Here is an 18,438-nt window from a genome sequence, read left to right on the forward strand (position 1 = left end):
CTAACCCAGACAGGACCAACTCCACGAGCACAACCAACGGTCGAATGGAAACCGAGGGACAGGGAGGCCACCGTGACAACCGAAGGCACCCACAAGGAAACAGAGGAAGACGCAGGCCGGAGCAGAACCCCAGTCCTGTGCGAGCCTGCGCCATAGAGGCACAAGTCTAGCCACAAGTCCACAGGACCAGGCGGCCCAGAGGAGCCACAGGCAGAAGCAGAAAGCCACACCAGAACCCCAAACCACGGGACCAAGACAGGACCCGAAACCAGTGGGGCAGAGAACAAAATGAGGGGGAGCACCCTGCACCAGAACAGTAGGCCACCACGCCGAAACAGGCCGAGACCATGAGAGGAAGGGGGCAGGACCCAGCCGAACATGGGAGGACTCAAAAGGCAGCTAACCGCGCCATACCAAGCACTGGTTAACGACCAACCGCAGCAAAGGTGCAAGCCGAAACCCAGACCTGACACAGCAAACGCCAACAAAAGGCAGCAACCCACTCAAAGAACAACCGCCACTGGTCATGTCCAGCCCCAGGAGGGTGTCCGGGCATACCCTTGCCCCTCAGCACCTGGTATACCCAGGCGGTCTCCCATCCAGGTACTAACCAGGCCCGACCCTGCTTAACTTCTGAGATCAGACGAGATCAGGTGCTTTCAGGGCGGTATGGCCATAGGCCGCCCGGGAGGGTGTCTGGGCATACCCCTGCCCCTTGAAGGCGAGACCCAAAACTGAAAACAGGGCACAGCAAGGCGGGAAGGCAGGAGGCAGGATCCATGAACCTGAAACAGAGGCCACCTGGGACGTGAGGAGATGCAAAAGACAGACCCACAACAGTGCCCCCAAAAGCACTGCATGAACCAAAACCACCATGCGACACCATGAAAACACACGTGAGAGACAAGAGCAGACACAATCAGGGTGGAAAGGACACAGGCAGAAAAACCTACGACCTCGGGACCCAAAGCAGAACACCAAACCCTAGTCTGAGAGGCAGCGCCAACCGAGGCACAAGACAAACCAGAGAGCCAACACGATCGGGACGAAAAGCCAAGCCCAATAAGAGCCCGAAAAAAAAACCACTCAACTGGGCCACACACCAGCATGAGGGGCAGAATACAGGAGCGAGGAACTGTGCACCCCAGCCCGTTTGAACACCAAGCATCCCATCACCCGGAATCCTGAGGGCGCCGGGAACACATGGGGAGAACCACAAGGACCCACTGGCATGCACCCTGGATAGAGGAACACGCTTAGGGCGCTGCACGCACCGCCGGAGAGACGGACAGCCATGGGGGGGGTGAAGAGGGTACCCGCAACAACAGTGCAGAGGAGGGGCAGACAACAGGAGAGAGTCCCAAGGGAAAACCAAAAAACAGGCTCCACCGAGACAACCCGCGACACCCGGAAGGTAAACTGCAGGGGCGTGGACGCTGACCCAGCGCCAGCACCGAGACCTTTTCATTATTTTTGTAGGAGCTCAAGGACTGAAAGGGAACACACGAAAAGACACTCCAATCGGAAATAAGGAGGAACCGAACCCCCGTGCAAGAACAGAATGGAGAAAACAGTGGTACCCCAACCACAGCAAGCCAGAATTGGCCAGATCAGCATGCGGACACAAGAGCAGGATATTACAGACCAAAGACAGTAATGTACACCCCCCACGAAACATAGAAGCCACGCTGAACACGCAGCACCCCTTGGGACCGCAGGAGCGAGAGGGAGAGAGATAGCCACCAACAGTGGGACCGGCTGCACCAGTGCTGTGAATAACGGCAGACAAATGTCAAAGGGGACAGGCAAGCAAGGCAAACCTCCCCGACCAGTGCAAACTCCGAGACGAACCACGAGTAACAGAAGGAAAAGCGAGGCACAACACAGACTTAGGTAAAAAAAAGCCCATGAATGTGTACCCACCTACAAAGGTTGTATGATGTTACAACACATACTTTTACAACACATACCTTTACAGCGCATTTTTGACAACGCAACATCCATTACAACGCATTGCATTACAACGCATGCCATTACAACAAATTTTTAAAAACGACCTTTACAACGCATTCCATTACAACACATACTACCTTTACAACGCATACCATTACAACGCATAACATTACATTGCATGTATGGTAAGTATTGGATAGTGTAGGGGTAAAAATTACTATTCTAACTCCAGGGGGTGCAACAGTAGGGTAAGTGTTGGATAGTGCAGGGGTAAAAATTACTATTCTAACTCCAGGGGGTGCAACAGTAGGGTAAGTGTTGGATGGTAATGGTATGCGTTGTAATGACTGCGTTGTAATGACATGCGTTGTAATGGTATGCGTTGTAGTGTCATGCATTGTAATGGTTGCGTTGTAATGGCATGCGATGTAATGGATGTTGCATTGTAAAAGTTTTGTTGTAATGGTAGTGCGTTGTAAAAGTTGCATTGTAAAGGTTGTTTCCCCCTACAAATACCCGAATACAATGCCAGGAAGAGTAGACAAGTCGACCCGAGAGCACACAACAGCACTCGCCCACAGTCAACAACAACTGCAAGGCAGGGAGTCCGGACTGCTGCGGGAGAGCAAGGAGGAGCGCATGCGCGTACGCAAGACACCTCCAACCTCAACCCGGGGCCGACTGAAGCCGCCCACAACTGGAGCCGGGAAAGCCATGACCCCCCCCTAGGAGCGGAAGATGAAGCCAGTGCCGGGGACTGCTCCTGCCCCGGAAGACAAGCAGGTAAGCCCAGCTGCAACATGTTCCCCCACAAAAATGGAAGCGGAGCCCAGCTGCAACCCGAGCCAAGTGCCAGCCCCATGTGGACCACACTGCGCGGGACTTGAGGGCATCGCAAAACCCCAACGGGGCTCATGGGTGGGAAACGTAGAACGGACCACCAGGACCCACTAAGCAGATAGCAGGCGTAGGAAAACTAAAAACATGCCCAGCACCTGGAATACCCTGAAAACACAGAGCGGGGCGCACCGTGAGCGCACGAGTCAGCGTCAGGACGCGGGCTGTGACAGCCGAGGCCACTGTGCCCCGTCCTCCCAGCCTGAGACCGGGAGCGGGAAAACAAGGGAAAAACAAAAACCTAGGTCAAAAGAGCAATCACCCCCAGACCCGGCACCAGGACATCACCTACACAGCCGGGAGGTCAGAAGGGGCAGCAAAGCAAAGTCCCAGACCACCCCGCCCCCCCCTGCAAAACCTTGGCTCGCTAGGGCAGAGCCTACCCGTCCCACACAGGAAACCGGGGGAAGGGGGAGGGGGTCCAAGATCCCTAGAGCCCGCTAGAGCAGGACCACCAACCAAGGACCGAAGTACCCGCTACAGCAGACACCACTTACCTGAAACACACTCTGGAGAATCTGCAGCGCAGAACTAAAAAAGCAGGCTGAAGGGTTGGGCCGGCCTGCCTCTTATAGAGGTCAATGGTGTAATGGGCCGGCCATATTGGGAAGGGAAGGGAGGCATGGGAGGCTGACTTTTTGATTTGGAGGGTTCTGGTGTGGAGCTGAAGCTCTCACTTTGTTTAGTCATGTGGCGAGGAAGACTAATGAGGAGGATAGTATGCACTTATAAATTCAAACACGCATTTTTCTGGCTCAGCACAATGCCTGGCTTTAAGTCAATCCCCGATACGCCCCTTTCATCTTGCTTTTCTGGCCCCTCTCTCAAGCAGTCCATGTCGGTTCTTAGGGACATGAGGTGGACGGTAGGCACACGTGTACTGTTTCTTGTTTGTTTATTTTTTGGTGGGCCGGGAGGCATACACAGGTCCAGGAAGTTCATAGTGCACCTCTAAAGTCACCCGACTAACAGGCACATTACAAGAAATGCCCTGCCATAGACCCTATGCACAGGCCACAGGTAGGCTTACTTCAGGTGTGAAAGGAGCATGCAGAGTTTAGTTATAGGCGGGCAGGCAGGCCCATTAAACTACACTGTTTCAGGCACAGGCGAAATGTGGTGTGTGCCTAATATGGCAAAGAAAAGAACCCGGTGGGGGGGGTTCATCGCCGCAGGCAAATGCAGACTTTACTTACTTTGAAGGGATGGTTGTTTGGCTCAAAAGCTGCAGTTGATAGTGTGCCGGCAATCTTTTTTCATAACATTAGCACTAGTTATTGTTTACGAGTTTGACATGATCGAGTGTCTTTCTGACAGCCAGGCAATATTTCCAAGGTCAAGGCATAACTAGCTCATCAGTCCAGTTCTTTTAATTTGCATTCTGGGACTTGCAGCTTTTTTCATAAACCACAGCTAAGTTTCACAGAAAGCAAAGACAAGCATTTGCATAACCAATAGGTCTCGCCTTTGGGACCTTATAAGTGTTTAGCCACGCAACAGTTAATGTTTTAGCATCAAGGATATTGGGCTCCATAACTAAATACTTATAAGGTCCCAAAGGTGAGACCTATTGGCTATGCCAATGCTTGTTTAACAGGAAGTAGTGAATGTCCCAATATTTATTTTCCTCACATACAACTGTCTGTGCTTCCCAGCTCTCTGGACACCAGGGCAGTCCTGCCTTTCAAGCTTCTGTATTCAGAAGTGCTACGCTCACGTTTTTTCACTTTTTTTTAAGTAGTATATTGGAAGACACCGTTTTCTATTGTTTGATAGTTGAGGGATGGGGCTCGTAGATTGCACCCACTGTTTTCCGTGATGTCACTCGCCTCCACCTCACCCACACGTTATGTATTTGTTGTTTGTTTTAGGGATGGTACCTCAGCCTTGAGATGGGCCAGCTCAAACTAAAATGTTCCATGAAAAGCTGTCTACTTCGGCTTGGAGTTAGGGCCATGCAATATACCAAATGCCTAAAAGAAAATAAATAAATAAATAAAAAACTAGCCTTGAGGTTACACACACAAGTCGAGCCGCACACCCCCTGCAGACGATTGCTTTATGCCACAGTTGCCTTTGCTCATCTAATTGTCTTGTTCAACTCTCCAGCCTCCCACTGGCTCTTACAAACTCTTCCTGTGCAACACAAAAGGAACGGAGAGATTTGAAGGACTTCAAAATAATGAGCAATTTTTTTTTTTAAATCACAATTCTTCCCTTCGACTCCTTTTACAACCAAAACCTCTACCTTCCTGTCGCTGGTTCTTCAACCACCCAAACTATGTTTGATGAACATGGAGGAAATGGTTGGGGAATTAAGTCATAAACCCTGAATCTCACTGACTAACCTACACGCTACGCCCGCATTGGGACGGTTCTGAAGATTTTGACCAGCACTGAACATTTAAAGAACCAGAGATCAGAATATTATATATTGAAGATTGAGTCTGACACACACCTACCTGGTTTCTGCTCCCTTTCGTGTCTCGAAGCAACTCTGTCCCTTCTGGCTTAGAGACGGTATGTCTCCCTCAGATGGAGTCGTCTCTCTCGGGGCTCTGAAGTGTCTCTGGTGAGTGGCAGAAAGGCTGCAAGGCTCTGAATACCTCTGATCCCGCCTTGATTGCTGCCGCTGGCTGTCACTGCTGAAAGAGAGGAAAATAACGAATGACTTCCTGGTACTCGAGCCAAACCTGATTAAACTATTAAGGTGAGGGAGGCTTTGACGACTTAGAATAAATAAACCGAATTCTCATGGGAGAACAGAAACCAAGGCCGCTTCTTATGGCGCAATCCAGTGGTGTCTGCGGCCCGGCCGCCTGCCGCCTTCCTCCTCCCTCCATCTTCCTCTTTTCACGTGGAGGCTCAGGCTAGTAAGAGCGCCGGAAGGGCAGGTGGAAGTAAGCCACAATGTTGTGTTCTAGTTGATCTACGCTCGTGGCGCAAGAGGCGCACAGCGTAGCCCCACGTGACCCTGTGAATAAAAGGGGTCTACGAGCGTACGTACGCCAGTTGGCGACGACGTGACAAGCCACCAAACATAGCCCCAGTGTCCGCCTGTTTATTTCTAGGCCAAGGCCACGTGCAAGTCCGTTGGTCTCACAGGTTCCCCCAGAGTGTAGGGTGCCCCCTTGCCCCCTCAGTGGACCCCCACACGACACAACAGCTGGCGACGAGGGTGGGCGTACCCTCGCTGTGTGTGTGCACGTATTCTACTGCGGGGCGGCGGCGAGCTCTGACATCGGCTCGCAGCGCTCGTGCCCCGGGGCCCCGGCAGCAGTGCAGCATTTCGCCCGGACCATCTACCGGGAATACGCTGGTGCCCGTCAGGTGAGCCACCGTGCCTGCTGGGGGTGTGTCCGCCCGGACCGTCGACCGGGGAACACTAGCACCTGTAGGGTGAGCTGCCGTGCCTACTGGCGGTGCGTGCACTGCTACGCACGGGCCGCCGCTTTACCGTTTGCCCGCCCGCACTCATTGGCCGACTCCCCCGGTTGTCTGGAGCCCCGACGACCCCAGGCAGCTCCGCATCTCAGCGGAAGGGCAATGCGCTGAAGCGCGCTGCCGCGACGAGGCCATAGCCACACCCCCTTAACTCCGCGCCGCCCGTGAAGAGGGCTCCGGAGACGCTCTGCTGCGGGGGGATAGAAAAGGCATCGTGAAGGAACACCACGCGCAGCACCAGGCCACAGGCAGAAGCTGCAAAACGCTTCTCAGAGGAAACGGACACACAATACAACAAGCACTGGCAACACCAAGAGAAAAAAACAACACCAAGCACTGGCTACAACAAGACAACACCAAGTCTCCAACACACGGTGGCACGACACCGCCCAACGCAGAAGGTCACCTGCACTCCAAACAAGGGGTCATTCCGCACCCCCCAACAAGCATTGGTCAATCCAATTCTCAAGGTGCGTAACAAGGGACCCGAGAGTGCCCAGCAAGGTCACCAGCGCCGACACCGTCTGACGCTCAGCGCGAAACCACCACGATCATGGCCACGATACCACCGATCGAGCCCTTTCTAGTGGAAGGCTCGCCATCGTCACTGGCTCCAAAATGGAAGGACTGGGTTGACAGGTTGCTAATCTTCTTCGAAGCCACCAAGGTCCATAAGGATCAGAAAAGGGCCATGGTCCTGCACCTTGGGGGTAAAGACGTCCACAACATCGCAAAGACGCTAGCAGAAACTTCGCCGAAGACCCACCGCACATTGATAGAAGCTTTGAACAAGTATTTCGAGCCCATGGCCAATCAGGACTATGAAAGGTTCATCTTCAGACAAGCGCGACAGCTGCCAGAAGAATCGTTGGACACGTACCACGCACGGTTAAAGAACCTCGCATCGACCTGCGGATTTGCGGACGTCACTGAGGAAATACGGGGACAGATAATTCAGGGATGCGCATCGGCCATACTCAGAGAACGCATCCTGGAAGAATCGGGGAAGCCCCTGGCAGACATATTGACCCTAGGTCGAACCAAAGAGTTATCGAAGGCACGAGCGGCCCATATGGAGGCGGCCCTCCAGGCCCCGGTGAAAGCCGAACCAGTCAATAAAATGACCGTAAAGTCTCCAACGAAATGGAACAAGAAGGGCACAGGTGCCACAGCAGGTGCATCGGGAAAGACCTGCGGGTATTGCGGAGGATCACCCCACCAGGCAGCAGAGTGCCCGGCCAAAGGGAAGCGATGCTCCGGGTGTGGTCATTTCAACCGCTTCGAGAAAGTCTGTCGGTCCAAGAAATATCGGAAACCAAGGCAAGTGGTGAACACCATACCAGAGGGGGACCCCAGTCAGAGCGACATGGATGATGACGAGGAGGAAGAAAGGGTCGTCCACAGAGTACACATGATTGGCACGGCAGTCAGCAGGACCAGGCGATTACCGCAATGCGGCATCAAGGTGGGCGAACAGGAACTCATGGCCGTGGTAGACACCGGAGCGACCATCAACCTCCTGGAGGCCACACTATACCAGACGATGGACCCACCCCCTACGCTGAGCCCGTCACCCATCACTGTCTTCGCGTATGGACAGGACACCCCTCTCAAGATTCGAGGGAAATTCAAGACGTCCATCTCGCACGGGGACCATTCTATCACCGCCAACATCTTTGTAGATGAGGATGGGCAAGGCATGTTGCTTGGATGCCGGGCGGCAGAAGACCTAGGAATCATCACATTTGCGTTTGGGGTGCACCAGGAGTCCATCCAACAACTCACCACGGAGTTTGCCGACATATTCAAAGGCATCGGAAAATTCACGGGGAGCAAGGTACATCTCCACATCGACCCCACTGTCCAACCGGTAGCCCTAAGACATCGCCGGATCGCATTTCATCTCAGACCGCTCGTGGAAGAGGAGCTTAAAAAGCTAGAAGAAGCGGGGATCATAGAAAAGGTAACAGGCCCCACTCCTTGGGTCTCACCCATAGTGGTCACACGAAAACCGAAGCAACCAGGAGCCGTCAGGATCTGTGTGGACATGCGACTCCCCAACGCTGCCATCAAGAGGGAGCGCCACATAACGCCCACCATTGACGATCTTATAGGTGAAATGGCGGGAGCAAGCTGGTTCTCCAAGCTAGATCTCCGATCTGGTTATCACCAGTTAGTGCTTGACGAAGAGTCGCGCAACATCACAACCTTCTCAACACATGTGGGACTCAGGAGATACACTCGCCTAAGCTTCGGCGTGTCCAGCGCAGCGGAAGTATTCCAGAATGTGATACAAGAACTAATCACAGACATACCCGGAGTAATCAACGTCAGTGACGACATCATGGTCCATGCCCGCACTGTACAGGAGCATAACGTCCGACTAGCGCAAGTGTTTTGAAGACTCAGAGAGGCGGGCCTTACTCTACATCGCGAGAAGTGCGAGTTTCTGAAACGGAAGCTACAGTTCTTTGGATACAATTTCTCAGCCGAAGGGGTCAACCCAGATCCCGACAAGGTGAAGGACATCAAAGCCGCCGCCCCTCCCACAACCGTCACCGAAGTCCGTAGCTTCCTGGGGATGGTGAACTACTGTGGGAGGTTCATCCAGGACCTGGCCAACCTCACACTGCCGCTGAGAGACCTCACCAAAGATACCACGCCGTGGAAATGGGGACCGGAACAAGCCAAGGCATTTCACGAAATCAAAGAAGCCCTCTCAGACGCCACCACACTGGCCTTCTTTGACCCCCGAAAACTGACACTGGTCGCCGTGGATGCGGGCCCAGTGGGCCTGGGAGCAGTCTTGATGCAAAGACAAAGAGCTGATGAAGATTGGACCCCGGTGGCTTTTGCGAGTCGCTCTCTCACCGAGACTGAACAAAGATACTCGCAGATCGAGAAGGAAGCAATAGCCATCCACTGGGGGTGCCGGCACTTCCACCTGTATGTATATGGGAAGCCATTCGTAGTAGCTACGGACCACAAGCCGCTAGTAGCCCTCTTCTCAGGCACGACCACGAAACCTCCCCTGCGCATAGAGAAATGGATGCTTCAAATCCAAGACTATAACTGCAGAGTGGAGTACCAACCAGGATCAAGAAATCCGGCGGACTTTCTATCACGACACCCGCGAGCAGCGACCAGTGAGGAGATGGAGGATGTGGCGGATACGGAAGCATACGTGAGGTGCGTCACGGCCCGATCATGCCCAATGCCGGTATCCCTGGAGAGCATTGCAGAAGCCACCCAGGCGGATGATTGCCTGCAAAAAGCCCGAGCAGCGCTTCAGAGTGGAAACTGGCGCAGGGCCAGGGAAGAATGGAAGATACTAACACCGGAAGCACAACGCATCATTGAGAGTCTAAACCACGTGCAAGAGGAGCTCAACGAGGATGACACGGGATGTCTACTGCGAGGCCACTGACTGGTGATACCATCTGCTTTAATGACTCGAATGGTACAGCTGGCCCATGTGGGCCACCAGGGAATGGTGAAAACAAAATCCCGACTAAGAACCAAGGTATGGTTTCCCCTCATGGACGATCTAGTGGAGGCCACGGTGAGATTGTGCGCTGCTTGCCAAGTCACGGGGGATACACCACGAGAAGCCCCCGTCGTCGTTGAGCCCCGGCCACAATACCCCTGGGAGTGCGTCAGTTTAGACTTCGGTAGCCTTCCGGATGGACGGCACACCATGGTGGCCATCGATGATCACTCCAAGTATCCAGAAGTGGAAATACTATCGACCACTAGTGCGGCGGAGGTCCTCCCCAAGCTGGAGAAAATAATAGCAGCCCATGGTCTGATCAAAGAACTACGAACTGACAATGGCCCTCCGTTTCAAGGACAGGAGTTCGCCAACTACCTGAGCATCCTGGGGATACGACATCGCCGGCTAACGCCCCGCTGGCCACAAGCAAACGGAGAAGCAGAGCGTTTCATGAGAACTCTCAACAAGGTGATTCGAATAGCTCATGAGAAAGGACAATCTGTGGAATTGGCCATCTTCACGTTTCTACGGAGTTATCGGCAGACACCCCACATGACTACGGGGGTCGCTCCAGGACATGTCCTCATGGGGAGAGTGGTCGTGGATTCCATTCCCCATCACCCTCACTGGAAACCGGCATCGTCAAATGAAGGTCAGATTGAAGCAAGACGGCGGAAAGCCTACGCCCAGACCAGCCAACGCCGGAGAGCCAAAGCTTCACGGATTACCTGTGGAGATCTTGTGTTGCTCAAGAATCGCGTCACCAGCGGAAAATTCAGACTCACATATGAGGCACGACCCTGGAGGGTAGTCAATGTGAAAGGAACTCGAGTGATAGCGGCCCGCGGCCGAAAGGTAATCACTCGCAACATATCTCATTTCAATATTTTTCATCCTGAGACCGGGGTGACATCTCTCTCTGAGTCCCCGGTGAACCCGGAATCGGCCAGCCCAGAGACTCTCCCCTCCTTGTCAGCCTCAGGCGGCTCACATGAACAAGAGCCCATCGATTCCACCGGAGGAGAAGACCCTCATCAGAACACATCCAAGGGCGATGTCGTGGAACAGAGTGGAGACAGTCCCGTGGCCGGTGGCCACCAACCACCATCCCCGGCGTGGGCTGGTGTCACGCCGAGCAGGGGCCCATGTCGATACCAACTGAGGAAAAATCCAGAGCCATCCTGCCGTCTCCGGGATTACTTCACGTAAGACTGTTCCACTACTTTGTTTGTTGTTGAAATGCATATTCTGAGACTGTATGCTGAAGTCCTCGGGACTGAGGCGCCTCACCCATTGGCGTCCTGGACACTGTAATGCCTAACTACTCAACTGTTTTATTTTGTTCTTGTTTTTGTTTTATAGTTGGAAAGGAATGTTGTGTTCTAGTTGATCTACGCTCGTGGCGCAAGAGGCGCACAGCGTAGCCCCACGTGACCCTGTGAATAAAATGGGTCTACGAGCATACGTACGCCAGTTGGCGACGACGTGACAAGCCACCAAACATAGCCCCAGTGTCCGTCTGTTTATTTCTAGGCCCAGGCCACGTGCAAGTCCGTTAGTTTCACAGGTTGCCCCCAGAGTGTAGGGTGCCCCCTTGCTCCCTCAGTGGACCCCCACACGACACAACACCACACCAAGTATTGGCAAACGCAAAGCGTACAAATACAGACCTCCAACATTAACTCATGCTCTAATGGCTTTACCAATGCTTGTCGTTATACATAAAAAGTGCTTTATTCTGGTGTTTCTAAGCACTGTAAATTACAGATGTTTCGTTTCCTTTTCATGCAACGTTGATCATATTATAATAAGTAAAGTATTCCCTGCTTAAAAACTATTTCAATAAAAAAAAAAAAATACAAACATATATACAAAGTCTGTGTAATAGAAGGAGAACAAGTGGAGTGTTATTTAAAAGCTCTTCTTTTCACTCCCACCCCGGAAGTGAACGGTTTTCTGGACGAAGAAGCTTTGCACAGCCATCACTTCAAAGCAGGAAGTTACTCCCACGACAAAGCCCAACACATCAATTAATAAGCTGCTGTGAGCACAAGACGCCCCTCTGGAGCCCTGGATATGTGTATGATCAATATTTCTTTTTAAGGTTGTTATAAATTCCAATACGTTTCTTAATGCACAATCAGATATCATATCTATATCACTACTTTGACAAGTCCGCTGATATTTTTGTATGTTTTCTTGTTTATGTATTTATAAAACTCAATCAAATATTTTTAACTGGAAAACAAGCGCCATCTACATAACAAACAAAAAGACATTAAGTAAATATGTTTGCAGCCGGTGCCATAAACCACCTCTGAAGAACTGTAATGCAAAATCCCAAAGTCACTACCAGCATTTCCCCAGAACAGCAGAAAACACCTACGACAAAACATACACTGGCAACACAAATGGGTCTGGCTTTAATGTGCACTTTGAAAGGTGCACTGCTCACTCTAAACTCATGCAGGCACAACTCTTGCACTTTGTAGAGATACCGGGATGGGAAGCACGCAACTCCCCCATGAGGGTCTCAAGGCGCTGGGGAGGGGGAGGGGCGTGCAGCTCCGGATCAGTCGAAGAGCCAGGTCTTGAGGCTCTTCCTGAAGGTGTGCAGAGTGGGGGATTGTCTGATGTTGACTGGGAGTTAATTCCAGGTGTTTGCTGTGACGTAAGTTAAGGCTCTTCCACCTGCTCTGGTTCTGCAGATGCGTTTGGTGTCTACCAGGGTGAGGTCGGCGGAGCGGATGTTTCTCTTGGATATGTGGAAGGAGACTCTTCCATTGAGGTATTTGGGTCCGATGTTGTGGAAGCTTCGACGATCTACACAACTAGATGACTGAAGAATCTCCCTTGGAGTAAAGGAGTTACTCCCCTGCTTGGCAGGCACCAACGAAGCATTTGCCGGTCTGCATCTCCAAAGCTCCCACCGGACTCTGAAGTATTTGTAGCCCAGGAGGTAGACTTCCAGACTTCTCAGAGGCGGATCCGAGGCCCCAGCAAAGCTGAGACCCGCAGCTCTTGTGAATAACGCGGAACCGGAACTCCTGGACACCGTGCACATTTGCAAGTGCATCATCTTTTCAACATTCTTTGAGGCTGTACTTTGGGTTACTTGTAGCCCAAGCTCCGAGCACTTTTTGCACTGAAGATTGCTGGCCTACACTCCACGAGTGTTCCGTGAGCCACTTCTGTGTGTTTCCACTCGAGGCCCCTTTGCGATCCCTGGTCCATCGAATGATGGGTCCCTGTGAAGGCAACTCTGATTTTCCTTGGGCTTCCCTGGTTCCTCCAGATGTGCCCTGACTCTCCACCATGTGGTGAGTACCTCTGACCTTGCTGGTCCACACCGAAGCATCTTTTCTCTTTCTGCATGTTTTGCTGTTGCCAAGGCTTGTTGGGTCCAATCCGGGCACCGACACCACAGCACTCGACATCCTTTGTGGGACAGCTTGAATCCAGCTCCTGGTCATCATCGACACCTCCTGGTCCTCGTGGCTGCAGAGTCAAGCTTCACCTCTTCATACCTGAATCACCCGACATCGGTGGACATTTGTTTATTGTGCCCCTGATCACTGGCTAGTGACCCAGACTCTGTCCCCTCTGCTTTCAGGTTCTTCCCATCTTCGATCCAGGCTTGGATCACATGGACACTTTCCTCTTCGACAGCAGCAGCACTTTGCAGCAGATCGCCATTGAAATCAACGACGATTCCCGATGGTGCACAGTTTAAATATCGAGTCTTATATATCGACCTACAAAAATATCGAGTTGGAAATATCGAAGGTATAGAATATCGAGGTCAAGAATATCGTTGGACAGAATATCAACCCTAAGGTAAGTAATAACGGTTTTGTTTATATCGATGTAAGTAATATCGATGTCACTAATATCGATATTTGTATTATTGTTATGTATTTTATTATGTATGTGTAATATGTTTTTGTTAAGTATTTTAATTGTTTTAAATTATATGTGTACTATTTTTATATATTAATAATGTTATTTCTAATTAAATTTTATGTTTCAGTACCGGAGCGGGTTGTGGGTTTATAGAGGAATAGGGTGGACCTAAGGAAAATTGCTTCTGGGGACCTAGTGGCTTGGTCCACCACCACTAGGATAAACCTGTGCTCAGAGGCTGTCTGATGATCCATGGGACCAACTATATCAATCCCAATTCTCTCAAAGGGAACTTTCACCACAGGTAGTGGTATCAGGGGGGCCTTTGTTGTACCACCTGCCTTACCACTGGCTTGACAGGTGACACATGAGCGACAAAACTCCTTGGTGTCTTCAAACACGTGGGGCCAATGAAAGTGAGGGACAATTTTGTCCCAAGTCTTGTTTTGGCCCATGCGTCTTGCTAGGGGAATATCATGGGCTAGTGTCAATAGGAAGCCCCTGAACTTCAAAGGTACAACCAGCCTCCTGGCTGCACCGGGCTTAGGGTCTCTACTCTCTGAGTACAGGAGTCCATCATCCCAATAAATCCTATGGGTGCCACTAGTATTCCCAGCAGCCTCAGCAGCAGCTTGCTGTCTGAGGGATTCAAGAGAAGGACTGCTCAGCTGCTCCTGACTCAGATCTGCCCTGGAAGGGTCCCCTGTCACCAAGAACTCAACCTGATCAGGCTCAAGCTCATCTGGGACAGTCCCTTCTTCAGGAGAATAATCATCTCCCTCAAGAGACTGATCCTCACTCTGAGTCAGAGGGAGAGGCACTGCGCTTACCCTACTGCTCCTTTTCTTGGAAGACATCTGGTTCAATATTGCAGAATCCAGGGCCTGTTCAGTTTTAGACATTTTCACCTGTGACCGAGTCACAGCAAACACATGTGCAGAGATCCCTAACATTTCTGCCTGGGTCCTGAGCTTCACTTCAGACCAGGCTGAAGTCTCTAAATCATTGCCCAACAAGCATTCAACAGGGAGGTCTGCACTCACAACTTTCTTGAGGCCAGTTACCCATCCCCAGGAGAAATTAACAACTGCCAGGGCATGGTTGGTCCTGACACTGCTAGCATTGGTCACTTGGTAAAGTACACCAAGTATGATCTGTCCAGGGTCCACAAGGTCTTGCGTCACCATTGTGACACTTGCCCCTGTATCCCTGTAGGCCAAAAGACTCCTTTCCATTGATTAAAGGCTGTTGTCTGTATTTGCCCAGATTACTGGGACTCACAAAGAAGGATAAATGCATGCCTCCATCAAAGATCAATACAGCCTGAGTTGGAATTCTGACTAGGCCAGAGCCCATCTCAGAACCCAGGGTTAACCCTATTATACCCTTATTCTGTGTACCACCATTTTGACCTGTACTAGGGGGAACAGTTGCCTTAGGGGCAATGGTGGCTGGATTGGAGTCTTTGGGCCTAGTGCAATCACTTGTCCAGTGGGTGTTCTGTTTATAGATTTTACGTCATGGTTTCGTTTGGCCTTTCTTTTTGGATGATTGGAAATCCCCACCATTTGAACATTTTTGGGGACCTTGTGAAGACTTCTGGATCTTGCTTCTCCTGGTTACCACCTTGGTTCTGTACCTTCCGTTCACCCTGGTTATGACCTATTTCGTTGCCTTCTTTCCCAATTGTTGGGGAGAGGTCAGATCAGAGTCTACCAAGTGCTGATGCAACAGCTGATTCTGACAGTTATTAAGGATCTGCTCCCTCATGATTAAGTTGTACAATCCTGTATAATCACACACCTTACTGCAGAGTAACCAGCCCTCCAGGGCCTTAGTAGGACAATAAACAAAGTCTTTTGGGTATCTCTAAACGTTATCCTGTATTGTTCAGTGGTTAGGCCAAACCCCTCAATCAGAGCACTCTTCGGGAGTGTATATGCATCAGCATTCTCTTCTCTAACAGTGAGGAGCTTGTCTCTACCTTTGGCTGCAAAGGAGAGCCACAAGATAGCTGCCCACTGCCCCTGGGGGACATTCTGAACTTTGCTGGCCCTTTCCAGTGCAGTTATCCATTTTTGGATGTCATCCCCACTCTGGTAGGGATGGACAATCTTGTTTAAATTCCTACGGTCATGAGATCTTTATCTATCACTAGGGAAGTTGCTGCCACCATGGGACTCTAGTCCCATCAATTTTCTAGCTTATTCAAGCTGTAGGGACTCCCTTTATTAAGGCTAACTGCTGCCCTGATACCTCAGTTGCCTTTCTCTCTTCTCCTGGGAGGAACCCTTCCTATGAGAAGAGACAGAGTTCCCTATAGATACACTAGAATGGTTAGACTGTGGTAAATAAATAAATAATACCTCTATTTTTGACTGGACATAGCAATAACAGATAGCTCAATAAATAAGAGTCAAGATTCGAGGTAGTAGGAGTTTGCAGGTTTAATACAGCATAAAGGACAGGAACAGGACAACCTGCACGGGCAAGATCTGGGATGGCTAGCCAACAGGGGGGCCCCGACAGCTGTCGGGCAGGAGCTGGAATGAGCGCGCTAAAGGGAATAACTTTTTTAATAACAGTGCACAAGTATATATAGTTAAAACAATTGTATTACAGTACATACGGTAGGCGTAACAGTGGGCAGGGCCTGTAACAGTCGCGAGAGATAAGGGTGAAAGTAGGTGTAACAAGAGGCGTGTACATAGACATGTGATGTAAACGTAACGGAATATGTCATAAATGGGGCGGAAACATGGAGGGGGCTACCTAAGGAGCCGGGACCTCTAACCTAGTGGTGCGCGCAAGCTGGCAATGACGTGTTACTAGGGAGAAGCTGGGGGCTATGACTTCTGAGCTAGAAGGAGAGACGAAAGTCTGGAGAGTCAGAGCGACATGTACCTAAACACTATCTAGTATCTGATGTTTAGAGAACATGTTGATAGAATCCAAAAGTTATCAGGGTAAAGGCTAACAGACACTAAGACTGGTGCATGCATTATTCTACATGTAGTGTGTGTTGAGGAATATTAAATGACCATAAATACAGTATTTCTCTTACATGGAGACGTAAAGGCTAGACCATGACTGAAACTATTGATGCGATTCAGTAGCTTAGGAATGCAGAGAAGGAGGGCTGGACTGATAACCAGAATCATAACATACTCTTGGCAGACTGACAGGCAGAGCCAGGCCGAGCCGGGCACTGTGAGGCAGGAAGTAAGTGAAGGGTCAGGGATACAGGTGGGGGCTGTATCGCTCCTCAGCGAGGGTTCAGGAGACAGGAGCTGAATCTGAGTCCGGGCCCTTTTGAGGCCTAGAAACGGGGACTTTACAATGAAATAACGTGCACACTGAGAAACGTGGCAACGTAGCTTTACATAGGCCTAATATTCGTTGTATTCACGAGAACTGGAAACTGGCATACTAGAGATGGACACAACTGTAATTGCGTCTTTAATCGATCATGGGGAATACATATGCATATTAATCATGCACATACAACATAACATGGGGAACACGTAGGGACACAGAACATGGCAAAATTTACTTTTCCACAAGACTCCACAGAAGGAGATCTGGGCCTTATAGGTGTACCTCCAACTCTTCCTGGGGGAATAAAGATAGGCCCTTCTTGGCCTCCATCCTCATTTCCAGTTGGAGCTGCACTATCCAGGTCAAGGTCATTGTCACCTTCCTGGTCAGCATCAGAGTCTGAGTCCTGGTGGTTTGTCCCACTGGGCTCTTCTTCTGCTGCTGCCCCATTCCCACTGCCTGACCCCTCAGGCTCTGAAGCCTTGCTAAGATCATCTAACAGTAGTACCTCTCTGAGGTGTTGGGTGTTGGCACCTTTGCCTGTCTTAAATTTCCTCATAGTATACAGAGCACTTAACTCTAGAAAAGGGAATGTGTCATACTTGGATGCCTGTAATGTACTGACATCTGGCAGAGACGCACTGGTTCCTGGCCTTGAAGACATTACTAGTGATGTGTGGTGTATGCACCTACCTACTCTAGTTGTAGCCTACACTTGAGATTATCTAGTAAAACAATGGCAAGCTGAAAACCCACATGCCGCACACCAATGTGAGAAGTGGGCCTGGCATATGCTGTCCCATATTCTAGTGGGCACCTTGCACCAGTCCGAGCGACCCCTTATTGATGGTAGGTTAAAGACAATGTTCATAGAAAGCTATTCTAGTGGTAGCTGTGGAGAGCAGCCTTCTGGCTAAGTCTTGGAGGAATGTAAAGCAGCTTGTTTTGCCAGTCTATAATCTCGTGAATGACCAAACGAAAGGAGAACCACACCAGGTATATATATAAAATATATGTATTTATTCTAAACACGTCCATCTAGTCTCTTTATAAGGCTAGAGGCAAAAGTACATGAGGAAAACTTAATAGCACACAGTAAATTAGCACATTATACGTTGAGCCCTATGGGCGTACCAAACCTTATATCAATAAACTGTTATAAGAACCACGACTTGCATAGACACTAGGTCTAGAGCCTTTAGAACCGCTGGGGCCACCAGGAACTGCACAAGGTAGTGACACAGGGGACGCATGCAGTGTGTGCGCACAGCGGCGAATCACCATGAACTTCTAGGGGGAAAGTCGCGGTTGAAATATTAAGGCTAAAGGACACTTAGAAGAAGACTTGGAGCAAACCCCTTTAGAACTAGGAGGTTCTAGAGTCAACACCCACGGGTGCACTTGAGTACTCGAGTTACCTCACCCAGGGA

At 50.6% G+C, this 18,438-nt stretch overlaps 1 non-coding gene across 1 annotated transcript; it reads right to left on the minus strand.

Moving 5' to 3' along the window:
• Positions 1-562: 562 nt before the first annotated feature.
• On the minus strand, positions 563-681 carry LOC144770989 (5S ribosomal RNA). The gene has a single exon (XR_013599081.1). It is a non-coding gene; the product is annotated as a 5S ribosomal RNA (ribosomal RNA).
• Positions 682-18,438: the final 17,757 nt, after the last annotated feature.

The sequence above is a fragment of the Lissotriton helveticus genome, chromosome 7 (genome assembly GCF_964261635.1).
Source record: "Lissotriton helveticus chromosome 7, aLisHel1.1, whole genome shotgun sequence".
Classification (NCBI taxonomy): domain Eukaryota; kingdom Metazoa; phylum Chordata; class Amphibia; order Caudata; family Salamandridae; genus Lissotriton; species Lissotriton helveticus.